This window comes from Pseudorca crassidens, chromosome 5, assembly GCF_039906515.1.
Source record: "Pseudorca crassidens isolate mPseCra1 chromosome 5, mPseCra1.hap1, whole genome shotgun sequence".
Lineage (NCBI taxonomy): Eukaryota > Metazoa > Chordata > Mammalia > Artiodactyla > Delphinidae > Pseudorca > Pseudorca crassidens.
Window position 1 is genome coordinate 129,308,778 of NC_090300.1, and position 7,599 is coordinate 129,316,376.

Sequence of the window (7,599 nt, forward strand, 5' to 3'; positions counted from 1 at the left end):
ATATGTGCTTAGAAAAAGACCAGTTTAAGAGAATAATAAAATGTTTATTTTCTTATGATAGGGGTTTTGTTTCTTTATTTTCCTAATTATTGCACAATTTAAATTATTTCTACAATAATTGTGTATAAATTGTTAAGAGAATGATAAGAATTTGTTCAGAAATAACAACTGCATGAACTAAGAAGCAAAATAATCTAATTTTTACTACAACCCTGGGTTCAATGTACATTTTGGCTGGTAAATCTGTGTTTGCCACTAAGGCATGCGGGTAGGATTAGATAAAAATGACGAGGAGCTCAGGTCCCTTACTGCAAACTGCAAAATGCTAATAGAATGTCAGAACTCTGGTTGGGCAATTGTTGCTGAAAGGTAATTGGCAGCAAGCATTGTTTTGCTTCTGTTGATCCTCATTCCAGAGAGAGTAATTACACTTGATTTCATACAATATTATTATTTTCTTTACTATAACTGATGTTGTCTGAGATAGTGATGGTCTGATCTCATCGCGATTTCACAAAATAAGATTTTTGGAACAAGGCATTTTTTCTTGCCTCCCTTCAATCTAGTGATTTTATTGATAAGACCTGCTATGACAGCAGAATTCTTTATTTATTTCAAGAATTCTATATTTATTTTGTTATTTTTCAAATGTGCTTTTTTCCTTTTGCCTTTTAATTCTATTCACAAAGAACTTCACAGATAAATAAAATTTTAAAAAAGGACGAGTCAAACTTATCTACTAAAGTAAAGATTTCAGTCTTATTTTCTTAATGATCAAGGTAAGTGAGATGAAAGAATGATAAACTATTTGATTGAATCAATATGCTTAATGCTATTGTCTTTTCCTGAGAAAATTGTCATGTAGATTTTAAAGGGAGAATTTCTTAGATACTATTTTATAACAATTTCTTGTCCTAGCTAACCTCTAGATAAAATTGAAAAAATAAATAGATACATACAAAATTAAATAAATAAACTAGGTATTGTGGATGAAAAATGTTGCATACCATATCAGTAAACAAAGGATGTTACAGCCATCAAGCCACTAAAGACACCAGGCAGGTGAGCCCTGGGAGAACTTAGGACAGACAAACGCGCTGCCCACTGCAAAGCCCTCAACCACTGTAGCCACTGGCAACTGTACACCCTGAGGGGATTCAGGATGGGAAAGAACAGGATACTGGTCCCAGATAGCTAAGGTGCATATCAAAGGAATTTTTCAGTGAGCCCAGACTTTCATATCTTCCCATACATAGAAAAGTGTTAAATTCATCAACTTGAAATATCTGTTTTTCTTTAATTTTTTAACAGTAAATTTTTGAAGTTCTGGCTAGCTGGTCTTTGTTGCAAAAACTCCTATATATCCTGGCTTCCCCCTAACCTCTTCAGAGCAGTCTCTCAGAGCTGAGAGACTGCGTCCTAAGCTTAAGTCCTCACTTTTGTCTGCCAAATAAAACATAATTCTGCAGTTTTAGGTTGTGCATTTGTTTCAGTCGACAGTATAAAGTAAATGAGGTATCTTTTGGGACCTGTAAAATTAAACAAAATTGGAATCTCTATGATCTTGCAAAATATTTTTTTTTCTTTTGTGAAGATGCTATGGACTGAATTATGTTCCCCCCCAAACTCGTATGTTGAATCCTTAATCCACAATGTGACTATTTTTTGAGATAGGGCTTCTAAGAGGTATATAAGGTTAAATGAGATTGCAAGGGCAGGGTCCTATTCTAATAGGGTTGGTAGTCTTATAAGAAGAGAAAGAGAGAGATATCTTTTTCTTTCTTCTAGCAAACACCTAGAAAGTGGCCACCTGAAAGCCAGAAAGAGTGCTTTCACCAGAACCCAGTCATGCTGACGCCCTGATATCAGATTACCAGCCTCCAAAACTGTTAGAAAATAAATTTCTGTCATTTAAGCTACCTAGTCTATGGTATTTTGTTATGGCAGCCAGAGCAGACTAAGATGCAAGATATTAACAAAACATTTTTACTTTATCAGCTGTGGTGCAGAGACATATAAAATGAAGATATTGTTTCTAAAAAGGATGTAGTTTAAATTCCAATACAAATAGAATATACCAAATGACAAGTGATGCTGAAATTTCTCAGAAATATGTGATATTAACAATAAAAAGCTGTGTTGAAACCTACTGACTCCTAGAACTTATTTGGGGACAAATTAATCCATTTCCTCAAAATTATTTGCTGGGGACTAAAAATGACAAGGCAAAATCACTGCTTGCCAAACATTGATAATATAAGTGTGAAATGTTATGCATGCTAAATTATACACAAAGGTTCATGGTGACCTGTGAGAGTAGGGCAAAGTCTGAGCTGGGCAGTTGTTGGAGGGATTAGGTTGTTATGTTGCAGGACATAGTTTATAGATTCTCAATAAAAAATGGGAATTAAAATTTAAATACATATGGATTCCCCAGGGGCTGCATGTAGTTTATAATGATTTTTCTCACAGTTTCAAAACATCAACAAAATAAGTGTTGACATTTGGGTCCTTTTCAATATCCTGACTTCTTTTTATTAAGGTTTGGACACAGAAATTTTTATTTTCTTATTTTTGCAATTATAAGACTTTATTTTTTGGTGTTAAAATTCACTTTCAACTGTGCAGATCAAGAAATAACAAGGCACCAAATATAGAAATTTCATAGTTTTATTATTTTCTCTCTTGCTCCTTAATCTACTGAAAGTAATTTCATAAACCAACACTTCTAGGCAACATTTATTTTTCTTTCGTTGATTTTTGCTTGTTTAGACATCAAAGACTCCATCTTAGTAAAAGTCTTCACTTGGACTATGAAGTAAAGCATGTACCACAGAGGATCCCCAACTCAGAGGTCTGTCCTACAAACTTCACTGATAATTGTTTGCACACTGCAGCTATCTGGTCATTTGATCCAATGTTGCTATTATGGTCTCCAGAAAGTTCTCTCTTTCTTCATCTACCTTAATTTTATGCCCATTTTTAAGTAACTCAAATTTGGGGGATGTAATGGCCAATGGAATTTTGAATAAGCTTGGAAAATCTTTTTTTTCAGTTTCTTTTTTAATGGATTAATCTCAGGCATTCCTTCAGGAACAGCCACTTAAAAATCTGCATGAATTTTATAATTCAAAATCTTCTGAATCAGATTAGTTCCTTCTGCAAATGCAGCTGCATTTTCTTCTGCTATTTTAATCTTTGATGCATTCCTTGTAAATATAGCAACTTTATTGGTTTCTGAAACCAATGGATATGGAAAACAAAGAACACTGGCAAATGACTCCACTTTTTTCTTTTCCTCATGTACTGTATCCAGTGTCAAATCAAGATAAACACCTTGCTTTGGATTAATAGAGTCCAGAATTTGAAATTTCTTAAGTAAGTGAATAGCTTTATTAACCTTGTATATTTGCTGTGGGTACAAGTGTTTTAAATGCATACACTCAGGATTTATTTTCATATAGTGGTATGACTTTTTTTTTAACTCATCTTTTCTTTTTTTCAATCTGATGCTTTTCCTTTGGCACCATTTTTATGTTTTTTAACCTTTAATAAAATTTGCAGACTTTATAGCAGCAACGCAAGGTCTGTTGAGCATGTGAATGTTTACAGGACAAGAATAAAGAGATAACTGATAAACCATCCTTGAAAAGACTATGGCTTTGATGATGTATCAAGATTCTGCTGAGGTGTCATAGGGATGTCATCATGTTGACCATTCTGAATTATGTTGACCTATAACCTTTTTATTTTCAAATTTGCCAAAGCAAATAACACTTTATTATGCATTCTAATTTTAACTTTTAGAGATTTTTTACTATTATTATGGTGATATTGCTGTATGAAAAACTCCAGGTTAAAAACAATTTATGTTCTTCTCTTTATATTGATGAAATAGAATGAGGATGTGGCTGATTTGATGAATTTTGCATAACTTGACCATTCCAATAATTCCTATCAGAAATGACACCATTTTTCTCAGTTCTCTAGCCATCCTTAGAAGCACATCTTTAAGAAGATTTTGAGGCTAAAAAAGTATGGCTAATATTAGTTACTCTGCTACTGTTCTCTCTATCAGCAACACTATGTAGACATGTAAACTCTACAAGATAACAGAAAAATAATTGGACTTCTTTCTCACATTGCCATGGAATGGTGTTTTCTTTTATTTTATATGTTACATTTGCTACTGTAATTTTTCTTGAACTTCACATTCTGTGAGTTTGATATGGTACATTTTAATAAGCAAGGAATAGACTAGTGTTATGCCAAGAGGATGGTGAGAGTGGAGTGCACTGAAAGGGGACATAACATTTAATTGGATACTATGTATTATTGGAAAGTAATCTGGTACCTGACCTGTTTAAAATTCAAATATATATATATATATATATATATATATATATATATATATATTCAAATTTGTTGTTTTGGTGAAGCATGAAACCATAGCACTGTTTCTCGGGGGGGAATTATATATGCACACACACACACACACACACACACACACACACACACACACACATACTCTTTAAAGGATTTATTGGTTTCATTCAACACTAAAATTAAAGTTTCCTTCTTTTCTCCTAATTTTATTTGAGAAATGGCCCCACAAATCCCTAAGTTAATCTTTTCTACTCTTTTAACTTACAATGGATTTATAATGATCAGAAAAGGTTTTTCTCTTTGTTACCTCATATGAACAATTAAATTCTTCTTGGTTGCCCCAAATCCGTTTCACATTTTGACTTTTGCACATATATATTAAAAATCATCTTGCTTCCTATAAATATATTTTAATTTTTTTTTGTTTCGCTTTTCTATGTTATATACCATTGTCTCCATTTAAGTGTAGAATTTAAATTCATTGTCCGTAATAACACTGATTCTGGTCATATCAGTGAAACCTCCCACCATAATAACAAGAAACCAATGAGCAAGAATTCTATGTAGTATCTCTAAGCACAATTAACTGACTTAATAGCATACCAGGAATGCAAAATCATTTAAATTGTTAAGATAAGATCTGGTAATTTGTCTTTTCCCCATTAAGCTTACTGCATTTTGGTGTTTGATGATTAGAATAAGGAGGGGAATACACACTGTAATTGTTAAGGCCACAAATAAACCTGCACTCCAGTCATTAATAACAAGCCATTGGTGACTAAGCATTCAGCACATACATAATTATTACTGTCAGCTGAAAGGGTAGAGAAGGTCCCCAGAGGTGCCTCTTTATATGGCTTTCCAGCACTAGAAATGCCTTAACATATAAAACACCTTTTCTTCTAGACGGAAAAATCTCTTAAATCCACCTATCAGATTTATAGTCTGCATGTCATTAAGCCTGTTTCTAATACTGTTTTAGAGGTTTTTGTGAGGTGTATTGGCTTGAAAACTTAAGAAAAAAAAATCACTTTATCCAAGGAGATTCTTTTACTTTCCTTGGTCCAGTTAAAGAACGTATGATTTCATAGACAGGTATTTTTCTTATTCTAACCCAAGGGTTAGAATTCTCCATTTTATTTTATAAATAAGGGAACTCTCAATGAGAAAGCTACTTTCTCCATAGTAGAAGTGCTCCCCAAATAAAATAGATCATCCTCTATTATTTGCTTTTACTCTTTTTTTTTTAATTTTTATTTATTTATTTTTTTAACATCTTTATTGAGGTATAATTGCTTTACAGTGGTGTGTTAGTTTCTGCTTTATAACAAAGTGAATCAGTTATACATATACATATGTTCCCATATGTCTTCCCTCTTGCCTCTCCCTCCCTCCCACCCTCCTTATCTCACCTCTCCAGGCGGTCACAAAGCACCCAACTGATTGCCCTGTGCTATGCGGCTGCTTCCCACTAGCTATCTACCTTATGATTGGTAGTGTATATATGTCCATGCCTCTCTCTTGCTTTGTCACAGATCACCCTTCCCTCTCCCTGTATTCTCAAGTCCATTCTCTAGTAGGTCTGTGTCTTTATTCCTGTCTTACCCCTAGGTTCCTCATGACATTTTTATTTTTCTTAAATTCCATACATATGTGTTAGCATACGGTATTTGTCTTTCTCTTTCTGACTTACTTCACTCTGTATGATAGACTCTAGGTCTATCCACCTCACTACAAATTGCTCAGTTTCGTTTCTTTTTATGGCTAATATTCCATTGTATATATGTGCCACATCTTCTTTATCCATTCATCCGATGATGGGTACTTAGGTTGTTTCCCTTTCTGGGCTATTGTAAATAGAGCTGCAATGAACATTTTGGTACATGACTCTTTTTAAATTATGGTTTTCTCAGGGTATATGCCCACTAGTGGGATTGCTGGGTCATATGGTAGTTCTATTTGTAGTTTTTTAAGGAACCTCCATACTGTTCTCCACAGTGGCTGTATCAATTTACATTCCCACCAACAGTGCAAGAGGGTTCCCTTTTCTCCACACCCTCTCCAGCATTTATTGTTTCTAGATTTTTTGATGATGGCAATTCTGACTGGTGTGAGATGATAGCTCATTGTAGTTTTGATTTACATTTCTCTAGTGATTAATGATGTTGAGCATTCTTTCATGTGTTTGTTGGCAGTCTGTATATCTTCTTTGGAGAAATGTCTATTTAGGTCTTCTGCTAATTTTTGGATTGGGTTGTTTGTTTTTTTGTTATTGAGCTGCATGAGCTGCTTGTAAATTTTGGAAATTAATCCTTTGTCAGTTGCTTCATTTACAAATATTTTCTCCCATTCTGAGGGTTGTCTTTTGGTCTTGTTTATGGTTTCCTTTGCTGTGCAAAAGCTTTGAAGTTTCATTAGGTCCCATTTGTTTATTTTTGTTTTCATTTCCATTTCTCTAGGAGGTGGGTCAAAAAGGATCTTGCTGTGATTTATGTCACAGAGTGTTCTGCCTATGTTTTCCTCTAGGTGTTTCATAGTTTGTGGCCTTACATTTAGGTCTTTAATCCATTTTGAGCTTTTTTGTGTGTATGGTGTTAGGGAGTGATCTAATCTTTCTCAACATTTATAGTCAACATCTTGGACAATAGAATTTTGTTGTTTTTGTTGTTGTGGAAGCTGTCCTGTGTACTGTAGAATGTTTAGCAGTAGCCCTGGCCTCTACCCACTAGATACCAGTAGCACCTTCATATCTCCAGTGATGACAAGCAAGAATGATTTCAGACATTCCCCATGGCCATTATTGTTGTATCTGCTAAAACTGCATCTTTGCTGTGCCAAATAGATTATCTTTTCTTCCCAATTCACATACTTTCCTTTAGAACACTGATGTTCAAGGATTAGTTCTACTATGGTCTGAATGTTTGTCTCAAATTCACATGTTGAAATCCTAATGCCCAATGTAATGACATTAGGAGGTGAAACTTCTGGAAAGTGATTAGATCATGAGGACCCTGCCCTCATAAATGAGATTACAAAAGGCCTGAGGGAGCTCCCTAGACCTTTTTACCACGTGAAAATACAACAAGAAATTTGTGACCTGGACAGTGGCCCTCCCCAGACCGTGCTGGAATCCTACTCTTGGAATTCCAGTCTCCAGAACTGGGAGAAATAAATTTCTGCTGTTTATAAGATTCCCAGTCTGTGGTATTTTGT

General features: G+C 34.3%; 1 pseudogene; it reads right to left on the minus strand.

The window, feature by feature from the left end:
* Window positions 1-2,897: 2,897 nt before the first annotated feature.
* On the minus strand, window positions 2,898-3,710 carry LOC137224325 (large ribosomal subunit protein uL1m pseudogene; annotated as a pseudogene).
* Window positions 3,711-7,599: the final 3,889 nt, after the last annotated feature.